This window comes from Arachis ipaensis, chromosome B08, assembly GCF_000816755.2.
Source record: "Arachis ipaensis cultivar K30076 chromosome B08, Araip1.1, whole genome shotgun sequence".
Classification (NCBI taxonomy): Eukaryota; Viridiplantae; Streptophyta; class Magnoliopsida; order Fabales; family Fabaceae; genus Arachis; species Arachis ipaensis.
This window is the reverse complement of record NC_029792.2, coordinates 33631058-33645706: the sequence shown is the minus strand read 5'-3', so window position 1 is coordinate 33645706 and position 14649 is coordinate 33631058. Positions and strand designations below refer to the sequence as shown.

At 31.9% G+C, this 14649-nt stretch overlaps 1 long non-coding RNA gene across 1 annotated transcript in view; it reads right to left on the bottom strand.

The window, feature by feature from the left end:
- LOC110265853 overlaps positions 5451-14649 on the bottom strand; it is a 15654-nt gene continuing 6455 nt past the window's right edge. Inside the window, exons 2-3 of the long non-coding RNA XR_002352306.1 lie at positions 7378-7381; positions 5451-5631 (exon numbers count right to left, since the gene is read on the bottom strand). This is a non-coding gene — a long non-coding RNA (uncharacterized LOC110265853). The remainder of the gene's footprint in view (positions 5632-7377; positions 7382-14649) is intronic.

The following is a 14649-nucleotide window of genomic DNA, read 5'->3' as shown; positions in this document are numbered from 1 at the left end:
AAGTAGAGGTAAAACGAGTGGTCTCGTGGTCATGGTAGAGGGATGATTTCCATCGGATCTCCAAGGACTGCTCAGTCATCTCCCTCTGCCCCGACTACCCCGTTGACCCCAATGATGTCACAAGCGGGTCCAGCAGACCAGCTCAAGGTCTCGAACCCGAACTATGCGGCTCCTTCTGCTCCGCCCCTACAGCTCCAGCCATAGAGCCCACGGTGGGTGATTTCTCTAATGTGTCCCAGCTAGATGTCCTCAACCACCGCCCGTCATACGGATGAAGATTTATCCTGATAGCATGCAGGGGTGAGTACATACTATTTTATTGTCTTTTATCAACATTCTATTTTGAATTTGTTAGGTTTTATGTGTTTTTATGTGTTTACTAATCTTAAGTTTTTCACTAATAGGTTTGCACCAAAAAATAATGCATGTACACAAGAGATCTCCAATGTGATTAAGTCCATGTACGACAACACATGGTCGAGCTACATGAAGATCTTTGCTGAGACCAGAGAGCGATGGTTTTAGAAGTAGGCGGTAAGAACCCAATGTTGTTGAATTAACTGTATTGTAATGATTTATTATTTTGACTAACTACTGTTGGTGAATTACTTTGTACAAGAGAAATTTATCTAGAATAAGGAACATGCTTGATCAAAAAAATCTACGACCATCGGGTAGCAAAGCGATTTCAACAAATGATGCAAGACGTTCGTTAAAGGTGCAACCACCTCACGATTTGGCTCCATCTAGATCTTAAAAAGGAATTGGACGTCCATTTTAGTACTGATGAGGGGTTCAAGTATCACCGTCTGACGAACAGAGCTAACATGGGTTCACTGAGGTCATCGAAGTATAATGGTGTGTCAGCAATTTTCATATGTAGAGCAGGTTAGTGTGTAGTTTATTTGCTAATCTTTGTTAATTATTACTTAAATTAATTGTTACTTGATTTATTTTATTAATTGGTTTCAATATGTGTAGTTTAAGTTGTTGGATCATGAGGTGACATTGGCGGAGACCTTTAAGTACCCATACATTGAAGGCCAACAAGGAGAGATCTGCTGATGATGACGATTACCGGGATTCATAGGGTTTAGGAATTTAACTTATTTTATGTCTATTTCATTGTATTCTACTTCTTTGACTTTTTATTATATTCAGACCATTGATATTTAATAAAATCATTAATTGAGTTCTGGTAATTTTAAATTTTTGTCCCAATTTTGTAAACAAAAATTTTAATTTAACTACTAGTTATGGGCTAATTGTAAAAAAAAACTACCGTAGGATTTATTGGCAGGAAAATCTGACGGTATTTAGGCACTACAAACATAATATGGTGCTAAAGTTAATTGAAAAAACTGACACAAAAACCGCCGGTAATTAGCGTCGGACAAAATAATTCGCCAGTAAAAATTTTCTGGTGCCGTTTATACCATCAAATTTAATCCGATGGTATATCTGACGGTAACCTAATTACTGACGAATTTATTTGATTAATCCGCCGATAAATCCGACAATACTCAGTGCATTTCTTGTAGTGTCAATTTCAACTTAATTTTTTGTTTTTTATTTTTTATTTCAATTCATCTTTTTATTTTAATTATTATCTTCTTATTTATCAATTCTTATCAATTGAAATTGAAAATAGAAAATAGAAAATAAAAAGATAGGTTGAAATTGAATAGAAAGAGAATCACTCTACTTTCTACGTACACCATAGTTTGAGAATTAAATTGATGGGACTCACTCAACCTTTTACCCAATTCTCCGATGTAACATAATCCATTATGTAATTTCAGTTTATTTCTGAGTTAATTGTGTCGCAATCATTATATAATTTTGGTTCATTTCTGAGTGAATTAAAGTGCATTTGGACTCGTTATTCTACACAATTCAGAATTCTTTCTCCTATTCCTCCTCATCTTCTACTGCTTCTTCTTCTTCTTTTTCATCTTTTTCTTCTTCATCTTCTCTTTCTTATTTCATTTTTTCAAAATTCTTCTTGATTTACTCAAATTTAATACAATTTCTGAGTTTGTGTTAAATTTGAGTTTAGTTCTTGGACAAGACTTTAGAAAACCAGTAAAATTAAATAAAAAACAAAACATAATAGGAAATAATGAATACAATGAATATTTTTCAAGTGTTCTATAAAGACAAAGAAAACTATTTTATCAACCTTCACAACCCCAGAAAATGAAATCTCCCAAAGAGTTCTGATATGAATTATGAATTTAATATAAGATACCATGAATATACTCTTTTTCTCTAAAAGGCCTTTTTTTAAAAAAAATTTCTTCTGTTGTAGCTAAATTCTCCTCCGTTGAACTTGAAATCCACAAGCAAAAATCTCTAAGTTCATGTTGGAAATATTTTATTATTACCATCCATTGCTTCTAAAACCTGCAAATTCTTTACCATTGCTCTCTGCTTCTCTTTCTTTCTGAGTTAATTGTGTCGCAATTATTATGTAATTTCGGTTCATTTTTGAGTTAATTGTATCGCAATTGTTATGTAATTTCGGTTCATTTCTAAGTTAATTGTGTCGCAACCATTATGTAATTTTGGTTCATTTCTAAGTGAATTAAGGTGCATTTTGACTCGTTGTCCTGCACAATCAAAACTCTTTCTCCTCACCTTCTACTGCAATAACAATAATAACAGCAGCAACAAAAGAATGACGACGAGGAAAAATACGCGAAGAAAAAAGAGGAGAAAGAGGAGAAGGAGAAGGAGAAGGAGGAACGTGAAGAAGAAGAAGACGATGACGTTGACGATAACGTAGCACGTATATTCATACTCTTTTTAATGAGAGTGCTTTTTGTTGGTGTTAGATCTGTTTAATTAAATTTAGATGGCAATATTACTTAAATATGTAATATCTGAGAGATATTGTACGCCATTTAATTTGTCTTTAACAATTCAAAACATTTTTTGTATGGTTCTTTAACCATTTACAACTTGAAGTTCTTTAGCTTATTTCATCATCCTTTTCAACAAATTTGATTATGTAGCGACATTTTAGTTTATTTTGGTAGAACTTTTAAATTTTCAAAAATTGCTTATTAATGATGTCTTTTGAAAGATAATCTTTTAAAACTCATAGCACTTATATTTGATAAGATCAAACTAAACATGATTTTCGCTAAGCATAAGTAATAATAATTGTGTTTGGTAAAATATTTTTTTAAATTTAAAAAGATCAAAGATCTAAACATAATAAAAAATAATTTCTTTTTTCATTTTAAACTATAAATTTTTTATATAATATAAATATTAAATATTTATATTGCAATAATTATCATCACTAAAATTACCAAAGCACCTAAATAAATCTGCTTTTAAGATTTAAAATGACATTAATAAATATAAACATAATAAATAATAATTTCTTTTGTATTTTTAAACTTTAAAATTTTATATAATATGAATATTAAAAATTTATTTTCTCATAATTAACATAATTAAAATACCAAATCACCTAAATAATCACCAAAGCTTGATTTTTTTTACTAATTAAATTTGATGCTATATTATTTTAATATTTTGAACCATTTCCATAATTTCAAGAAGCTTATTACCATCTTTTTCATCATCATCTTTAATTTCATTTTCATTGCTAGCTTCATCTTCAGGCTCAACATTTATCTTGTCATATTTCTTAAATTTATAATTACTTGTAGACTAACTTCTAAAGTAAGTTGAGATAACAATTTGAACTTATCTCTTATAGCTAAAATTAAATATGGCATTATTAAGGCTATAGATAAAGATTGTAAGATTAAATAAATTGAGACTGATTCTTGACTAACTTTCCGTTAGTAACTGTATAAGAAAATGGAATATTTATAACAAAAATTTTGTAATAAATTTAAAATTATTATAAAAAAATTTATTTTTTAACAAAAATTAGTAATTATTATATAATAATAATGTTTTGTAACAATAATATAATTTGTTACAAAACATTTTGTTATTTTGTAATGACTTAATTTTTTGTTATAAATTATATTGGCTTTTGTAACGAATTGGTATTTTGTTGCAAAATTTTATAATATTTTGTAATAAAAGATGAAATTGTTGCACAAGTTCAAAATATTTTATAACAAAAAATTAATTTGTCACAAAATTCAATATTATTTGTAACAAGTTATTTATTTGTTACAAAATACAAGAATTTTTGTCGCAAAACATCTGTTTGAAGGTAATTTTATTAATCAAGAATTTTTATATTAATCAAGATTCTTATGTAATTTTATTATAATTTAATATTTTACATGATAGAGATTAAAATTCAATAATGGAAGAATTATATAATTTAATTTAAGTAATTTCTATTATGAATAAATTATGGTTTATTTTATTAATTTGAATTATTTATTGTTAAAAACATAAAAATTAATCTTTTAAAAACAATTGAAATGCGGCTGAAGTGCCTGTTGAGCCGCTAGTGTTAATAAATAGTGTTCTTAAAATTTTTTTGATAGAATATATTTAATTTTAAAATTACTCTACCCTCTAATTTTATTAGAATATCTATTCATATTTATCGTTATTCCTGTATAAACCTAAATTCCAAAATTCCCAAATTGAACAAAAAGAAACCCTAATTTCCCTTAACCCAGCTCCTTCAGCCACACCCCCTTCGACGTAACACACACACACTTCACAACAAACACACCCATGCAGAGATCAACAAGGGAGGAGAAGAGAAGAGCATCACCAGCTTGTTGCTGCCGCGCCCAGTCTGTTTCACCGCCGCCGAACTGTCGAGCCCAGAGGAGAGAGTCGCCGCTGTGCTATCGAAAAGAGAGAGCTCACACAGAGAAGGAGAACCTGCAAAGGAGCGGTTGCTGCCCAGAGTTACCACCGTTCGTGCCTTGCTGTCGCTGTTCTGCCTTCCATCAAGCTCGAACCGTCACTGTTCGTGGAGCTTGCCACCATCACACACGATGCCACCGAAGTTCCCCTCACTGCCATCGACACCGATCTGAGCAGAGGAGAAGAGGAAGAACGACGGGAGAGGAAGTGAGTCATCCGCGTCACCACCGTCGAGCCACCCTCACCGCCAGCAAAGGTTCTGTTGCCGTCGTTGCAGAAAGGGGGTTGCTACTACTGTCATGGCCGTCTTCCTTGCCACTGCATCTTCATTCAATTCTCAACTGTTGGAAATTACCGCTGGTACCAATCGAGACCTCTGCTATTAATGGTTCACTGAGATATAAAACAGCGATAGAGAAAGGACAGAACTTCCCAGAGGAGGTTGCTGGAGCCGTTGGTCTGAGCTGCCTTGCCTGTTCCCTGCTCCGGTGCTGTTGCTACTGCTAGAAAGTGATCGGAAATGTTGCTGCGGTTGCCACGGATTAAGAAAAAGCGGTTCGTCGCATTTAATTCCTGCTAGTTCGACACTCTGAGGTCAGGGTTTTATTTTAAAATGAATCGTTTTAACTTATGAATACCAATGAAGTTTAGTAAGTAACTGTAAATAATTTATAAATATTTTGTGTGAATAATTGATAAAAATAAGCTTGGTTTGAGGTTGTAAAATTGTTATTAGTTTGGTATTGAGATGATGTTATGGTGTTTCAATTAGTTTATTGAGTTTTGATTAGATTGTTGGATTCGTGACTGCAATTAATTATAATTGGTTTCTTGATCATTTGAGAATACTGAAATTCTAATTTTTAGCTAACTATGTTGTGTCAAGTATGTTAAAAATTATAATGTTATTAAGTTTGGATTTTGGCTATGATTATGATGAAATTTTGGCTGTGAAAGTGAATGGTAATTGATTTCGGAATTAGTATGATGATAATTCAATGGTTTGATTGGTTTGTTGTTTGTAATTGAGTTATGATGAATGGTTGGATAAATTGATTTGATTACTTTTGAATGGTTGAATAAATTATTTTGATTGTGTTATGACTGTGTTAAAAATTGTTTGTTATATTTGAGTTTGCATTATTTGGGTTTGCCTATTTGATTATCTATGTCTAATTGCTATATGTTCTACCTGCTGTAGCTGCATTCTATCCGTGATTTCCTTGCCTGTATTGTTCATCTGTGCAACTGAGATGCCCCTTGTCTAGAGGAAGAGTGACGAGGGAAGTTCCACCAGAGTTTTGGAGGATTGGAGGAAGGCAAGAAGCTGAGGGAATAAATTAGAATTAAGTTAGAATTGAGTTAGGATTAAGAGCCTTAGGCAAACTACCCTGCTTATCACTACAAGAAAAACACCCATTCAGCCACACTTTTTTTAAGTTACATTTGAAAAGCGTAGCCTATTCTTAGAATAGGCTACGCTTTTTCGCAGGGTACCCTTTTATAAGAGAATAGGAAACACTATTGAGGAATCACTTCAAAAGTGTCTCCTTAGATATTTTAAACATCACTTATAAAGCGTAGCCGTATCTGAATAGCTATGGAAACACTTTCTACACCAAAGGAAACGCTTTAAAAAAGTAACCCAGTTATTATATTTTGGGTGCACTTCTAAAGCGCTGCCTAATCTATGTAAGACTACTAAACCCCTCAACACTTAGTAATTTTTTTCAATTTCACCAATACTATCGCCAACACAAAACTTAACTTCAGAAGTGCTTCATTCGAGAACCCCAACTTGTCACCACCAACACTTTGTTACCTTTCTCATCAAACCCCAAAACGTTCTGCCGTCGCACCATCCACTCGAGAACCATCGGTGTCGCCACTCCTCTTCCACACTCACCGCTCCTCTTCCCCACTCGACACTAACCACTCGAGAGCCATCAGTCGTCTTCGCGGCGTGCTCACGTTGGTCTTCAGCATCGTCCTCTGATCCCATCGCTCACCATCGTGGTGGAGAAGGCATGTATTCACTCCCATTTTGTTCTGAAATTTCAGAGGATTAGGGTTCTGATTTTAGGTTTTTCAATTTGGGGGTTTGGGTATGTTGCGGTGCGAGGGAACTCTCGTTCCCTCATTTCTCCTTTTAAGAATTTTATTGTAACTTCTATGATGATTGATACTCTTGGTACCAAATGTTCAGAAACAGATGACAGGAGAGGACCATCATTAAGAGCTAAGATTACAGGAAGTAATCACAAGAACAAGAACAAGAATAAAGCTAAGGTGGGGTTAGCAAGACGAAGCAATCACGAGAACAATTCTTTTGAAAAATGTTTCCTCCATCTCAGGTAATGTTCCTGAAACCTAAACTAGAAGCTTAGTAAAAACAGAAAGAATTCTGTAGTAAGAACTGAAATGTGTCGGCTGTAAAGATAGGGAAGAAGATTCTAACAAGCGAAGAGATTAAGATAATGATGCATTCTGTAGTAAAAACACTAAAGATACAATTGATAAACTGAAATTGAAAAGAGACTGAAAATCAAGTACCTAACTAGTAAATATGCATCATGTGTTTCTCAAGATCAAATGTACTCTCCTTGTTTTTTCCTTTATCTTAACCATTTAGGACAATCTCTTTTAATTTAGCTAGTTCTTTGGCCACTGAATGGTTCTGTGAAAAATCATAACTCAAGATGAATAATATGAACTTAGCTATTCTTTAATTGAGACAAGGTTTGAAGGCTTATGCTTATATCTTGAGTGCTATCCATTTCTATAAACACAGCCTACAGATTCCCATAGATTTCTGATTTGCTGGCTTTCTGTTTTATGCTTTCTTTGGCACTTCTAACCATCTTTCTTCTTATCAACTACAATTAAAAATTTTAATATCAAATCTCAGATTCATTAATAAGATTTGCTGCTTTCGATTCCAAATTCCAATGCTCATTTACCTACCTGTTTCTTGAGAACAGTCAGGCTCTTGGTGTGCAAGAGTGAAGAAAATTCCTCAGTGAACTAATAAAGCCACTAAATCAAACTTTGGGCCTTCTTAATTAGTAATAATAAGAGTATTTTCACGCGGTTAATGAGATCGGTTTAAAATTATAAACCACCATGAGAAGCATGAGTTTCTTGCCAAACTTAAACCCTTCATAATTTATTTTTTTTTTATCATTTTATTAGTTTGTATACCCAATTTTAGTTTTTTATATATCCAAAAAATTACTATCTTTTTATTTTGCTTTACTCAATGTCTATTAAAGAGAACAAACATTATTATACTACTTAATTTGATGTCACTCTATCTAAGAATGTATAAGTAGCTGTTGCGTGTGGGATCCAGTACCTTAGAAGGAAGGAAGGAGGGATATGGGTCCCATAGCTTTGGATCTTCAAACGTATATAAACAATTTGGGAGCTTCTAAGTTTCACCACCTTCCTTCACCAACCATAGTTAAAGCCTCTCAATCTCAAAAAAAGTGGAAAAAGAAACAGCTTTTCAAGTTTTGTTTATAGTTTGAATGTGTTGATAAGAGAAGAGAAAATGGAAAGTTTGGTGATGAGTGAGAAGAAGCTTTGTGTGATGGTGTTATGTTTGGACTTCACGATTCTCTTTCATCAAAGGTGAGTTTCTCAGAAAATGTGAATTCTAACTTCTTAATTTGGTGAATTGAATGGATGCTTTGCTCTATATTCTCTCTGGTTTTATTATTGCATTAGGGGCAAAGCTTTTTTGTTCTTCTATTGTGTACGATTGAATTTATGCTATAGAGTTCCTGTTCTTATTATGCAATTTGTATTAATGGAATTCAAAACAGTGCAGGGGCATTTGAGTTTTGAAATACCTTCAATTCTTATTATTAGTCTTCAATATGTAGTGCAAGATCACTTGGAGGGTTTTAATTGGTGTCGTCGTGGAATATGTAATCCGGCAGCCCATTCCAGAGATAAGCAGCACTGTATTTCTCAAAATTTGGAGGTGAAAAAGTTTTTCTTATTTGATGCACTAATATATGAAGTTTTATTCATTAATTTGTCTTCAATTTTTAAACCTTTTGCTTCAATTCACTTGTGTAACTTGATGTATTCTTGAACTGTGTGTTATGTGCATTGGTGGAGATTTTGATACTTGTGTTCAGTGCAGTAAATGCCGGTCCTACTTGTATTCAGTGCTGTGAGATTTTGCTAATCAACATCTTTGCTAGTAAAAAAGTACATTGTAGTTCTTTGATATGTTACTCCTCTTGATTTTGAAGTTCTTTGATCCCAGTTTCTTCAACTTTTTGTAATTTAAGCATTCATTTCCTACTTCCATCATGTTAAGCTGTGTTTGATTGTTTTGTGCTCATCAAGAAAACTGGTTCTGATTTTCTATGAATTTGTTAAGAAACTGACAGTCCACGCAATTGTTTCAATCATTTAAATTAATAATGTTGGATTTACTTATAAAATAAACATGGAGACTAACATTGTAATCTGTACCAGAAGTTGTAGAGAGACATTTATTCATGTAGCAGAGTCAATGTTGCTACTCTTGTACTTCATTATCTTTGTATGGGATTATGTGTTTATTTGATAGGAAACAGAAATTATAGAATATATTTGCAAATTTTGTTGCAATGTTGCTAGTCCTGTTTCTTACATAGTACTGCTAGTTTTTCTAGTGCTGTTTTTGAAACTGCCTTTGTTATTGCTGTTTTCTTAATTTTATTACTTGCAAAATTTGAACGAATGTTATTATTTCAACACTGTAAATGGTGAAAGTTCAGCAGAAAAAACTGCTAATTTTTGTTATTATCATCTTTAGTTTCCTTTCCTTGCTATTTCTTAAAAAAACTGCTCTGCTTCATTAGTGCTTCTGATCACTCTTGCTAGTTTCATTAGTGAATTTAGTTTATTATGCATAGTATTTTTTATTATAAGGCATATTATTGGTGCTTCTGATCACTCTTGTTATTTAATTTTTTTTAGTGCTTCTGATCACTTTTGATTCCAAATTGATGATTCCATTGTTTATTTTATCAGAGGAAACATGAATTCAGAGGAAGCTGCACAAATTCCCAGAAGAACTACTAGGTCTTTAGCTTCATCTTCTGCACAAAATTCTGCTTCATCTTTAGTTAAGTTTTGTTTGCTTTCTATTTTTTTTTTTTATCTTTAGTTTCATCCTATATTATTATTAGTTAACTGGTTTCAATTTCGTTCCTTGGGTTTGAGTTTCTTCTCCAAAATCCCTGGTTGAATCATGGATAAGAGCATGTTAGCTGGTTTTGAATCACTTCTCTTATAAAAAGTAGCCATGGTATACAATGTGGCTACGCTTTATAGGTGATGCAGTAGCGTTGAAAAGCGTAGCCTATTCTGGCAAAAATGGAAGCTGAAAAGCGTAGCCTTTGGTCCTGGATAGCATCACTTGAAAAGCGTACCCTATTCCCAAACCCCAAAAGCGTAGCCCTTGGTGCAGAAAAGCGTAGCCTTTGAGAATAGGCAACGGCCGAATAGGAATCACCCCAAAAAGCGTAGCCGTAGTCTAAGGCATCATTTTTTTCACTTTTGGCTACACTTTTCAAGTGTACCTGAATGGGTATTTTTCTTGTAGTGTATGGTTTCTAGTTTTAATCTTTAAGTTTTAAATCTGAGTGTCGGAGTACTAGGATTGCCTCTGACTTTTCTAGGACCTTATATATTATTTATGTGGGTACCATTACCATGCTGAGAACCTCTGTTTCTCATTTCATATCTATGTTATTGTTTTTAGATGCAGGACGAGACGTACCTTGGTGAGCGTTTGGAGGTCTCTCTTTTGGGTTGTTATATTTTAGGCTGTTATTATGTATTTAAGTTTGTAGACTCTCCTATATATATAACTTGTGTTTGTCCCTCTTAGAGGTCGACGTGGAGAAACAGGTTTTCTTTCTTCTGTTTTGGCATATATTGGGCTGTATATCTATACCTATATATGTAAATATTCTCCAACGGGTCTTGCCTTCACAGGTTGAGTCTGGAGCTTGATATCCTGTTATTTTGGTACTCTATCCTTTATATACTTCATGTCTGATCCTTATCTGTTTGTCAGTTTACGTTTTCGAGTGTGATGCATTTTTTTTCTTTTGGTTTTTGCTTAACCCTTTTCTTCAAAGTTCCTACATACAACTTTCTTCAATTATATCTATACATATATATTTTATTTTTAGAGGTTGTAATACCTCACCACCTCTATTTTACGAACTTAAGTGTAAAACTCTGTGTGGTAGAGTGTTACACATGCTCGATTGATTGTTTTTCAGTATAGCTAGTTAAAAAGCAGCTCGTTGAATTGGACAATGTTCCCTCTTTCTCCTTTTTCATTTTATTTTGGATGTTAATTATTGTTCTCACTATTCTTCCACTTGAAGAGAAATGAATGTGAATTCTTGACCTAATTCAAAGCAAACTAAGCGACAATAGATGCCACATGAAGATGCAAAACTAGTTGAGTTTTTGATAGAGTTTAAAACTACTTCTTGGAGGTGTGACAATGGCACGTTCAAATCCGGTTATGGAAAATATTTCAAAAAAATGCTTCATAAAAATATCCCTAGATTTGATCTTAAGGTACAATTTTTTTTACCTAATATTTATTTTTTTGTTTATCCTCTACATAGATTAAGTTCATTTTGACTGGTCACATAATTATACCTTGCTACTGCAGAGATAAATTATCCAATTCAATCCTCTTTGACAGCAGCTAAATATGTTAATTTCGATAGTTTGAATGTACATAAGTTATGGTAGGATCTATGGCATTATTATAAGTATAACTAACCAAACCAGGGAAATGAGGCTTAATTGTTATTATGTATGTTTGTTTCAATTTCATATCCCATTTATTTGGAAAGACAAAATTATTGGAGAAAGGTTATGTCATATCTTGCTTGCTATATGTTTATTGAATTGTGGTAACTTTGAATTGTTATCATATGTTTAGGCTAATTCACACATTGAATCAAGGATGAAATTGCTAAAGAGATAATATTTTTGAAATAGTGGGCATGGCTGGGAGTGAATTTGGTTGGAATGACAAAGATAAAATAGTTGCAGTGGAGCGACAAATTTTCAATGAATGGAAGAGTGTAAATTCTAAGCAACTTTTTTAATACAAGTTTATTTATCTTAGATTTTTAATATTTATTACTTACTTATTTTTCTTTTAATTTCAGTCTCATCCTAATGCTAATGGCCTCTACAACAAACTATTTTCACATTTTGAAGAGTTAGTAATAACATTTGGTAGAGATAGGGCTCAGGAGGCAATGCAGAAAATGTAACTCAAGTAGTTGCTACTATGGAGGCTGATTGAGAAGCAAACTTGAGTGATCGACAAGTGAATGAAAATACCCAAGTAAATTTGGAAGAGACTGAAATGGAATATGAAGCTGATTCTGAAGTATGTAAGCAATTGACTCTAATTCATGTACATAAATTCACTTATTGTTGACCCTGATGTTGTGTACTTTCTTAGATTTTGGAGTAATTCTCTCTCTATGTTATTAGTGTTGCTCTGTTTGCTTGCTTGATATATATATAGTCGATATTTTTAGATGTAGCATCATCAAAATTCACATGCAAATGTAGAAGCTTGTGTATGTGGGACTTTCTCTTTTGAAGTGAGAATCTTAATGCTGCATCGGCAATAAACGACTTCAATTCTTCATTCAAAATGTTATTTCTATTAACTCTCTGTTAGTTCAATAGTTACTGTTTTCTTAATTCTTCATTTAATTAATTTAACTTATATTATATATGTTGATTCTTTTACAAAAGCTATTAAATAGATTCTCCTACTATTAAATAGATAGTCTTTTATTAAATTGTTTAATATATTTTAGGAACTTCCAACTCCTGGTGTTTCTGCTACTCTTGGTGCTTCTGCTGCTCCTAGTTTTTCGTCTACCAGAGAAAGGAATACAATAAAAAAAAGGGGAAAAAAAGTGAGGAAGTACTTGACATAGTAGCAGAATCAATTAGAGATATAAAATGTGCTTATCTAGAATACACAATAGCTTTAGTTGATATGGTTTCTTGTTTTAAGCATAAGAAAGAGGGAGCTGAGCGCAATGACATTGTTGAGGGATGTTCCTGGTTTAGGCGTTAAAGATAGAATGAAGGCTGCCCTTAGTATTGTAAGGGACAATAGTCTGATTAACATGATGTTCCAACTTTAACCAAGAGAACTTTTGCCATTTCTGAAAAAATTGATTTAAATCTTGCTATTTTTCAATTTTTATGGATTATATTAGATTTTCGATTTTTAAATTTCTAATACATATGTGTTTAGAAATTTTGAGATTTGTTTTGTATAATTTCAATTACAAATTATGAGACGAATAATGGATTACGGGATTTTTTGAAATTTAGATAAGTATTTGTGCTAATTTTAATTGTGATATTTGTTATTAAGAATATTTTAGTAAATTTAATTGTGATCATGTTAATTTTAATTAAAGATATTTGTTATTAGGGGTATTTTAGTAAACTAAAAAAAATTAGAATCGATAATAATTTTAATTAAACATATTTGTTATTAGGGGTATTTTAATAAATTTAACTGTGGTAATAATAATATTCGATTAGTTTTATATTTAACTTTTAAAAAAATAAAAAATTGATATTAGGGCATTTTTGAAAATAAAAATGAATATTTTTATCTAAAAATGGTTATATTAAATTTATCTTTGAAATATATTTGTATGTAAATTTTTTCATATACTTATTAAGTTTAGTCATTAACATTTTAATTTGAATGAGTAACAGTAATTTTGACATATTATATGATATTACCAAAAAATTTAGATCCAACCAAACAAAAATGTATTCATTTTTAAGATTATTACATAATATTTCAAAATATTAAATTTTATAATCAAACATAAAAAATCTTATATATTAAATAATCTCATTCTGTATTTTTATTGGAATTATCTACCCTTTCCAATAGGTTGTCCCAAGAGGCCTTATGCTGACCTGTTTTATCATCTAAATGGTTAATGATGATAGATAGGAATTAGCTAATTTTACTTGGGAAACATATAAGGTTTCTTTAAGTCAAATGAATTAAAGGACAATGGCTAGAGTGGTTGATAATAAATTTCATCTTACATAAAGGGGGCTAGTACAGTTTGAGAATGTTTTGACAAAGACAATTAAATAGAAGTATGCTGACATAGATGCCACATGATCGACACGATTTGTCATAAAATTGGAGAAGTGAAAATAGTAAAATACATTAGGACGAGACAGGGAGAAGTGAGATAAGCCTAACATGATAGATAGGGGATAGCTAGTTTTAGTTAGGCAACATATATTAGTGTTCTTGAAATTAAATGACAACGGTTAGGGGTTGTTGATAATATGTATCATCCTACGTAATATTTTAGCAAAGATAATTAAATCAAAATACGTAACTATAATGTCACATGCTCAACGTTTTCATTGAATTCAAGTTGTGTTTGCATTCAAATGGTCCACACACTATAAATAAAGGGCAACGCATGCATGTCATGTATTTATGGCGGCAAACTTCAATTAATTTGCTTTGCCAAAAAGTCTCAAACCATCTCCCCCTTAGCTTGCCACGTATATTGTTAATTAACTCGCTGATTGTAAACAAGAACCTTAATTAATATAGAATAATGTTTGCAAGTCATAGAGAGTTATATGTTAGAACATGTTTTTTATTTTTATTTTTTAATGCATTTTTTGTTTTGTATTTTTTAATTATAGTTAAAATAAATGAATAATTTTAAATATAATAAAATTACAATTATAAATTATAAA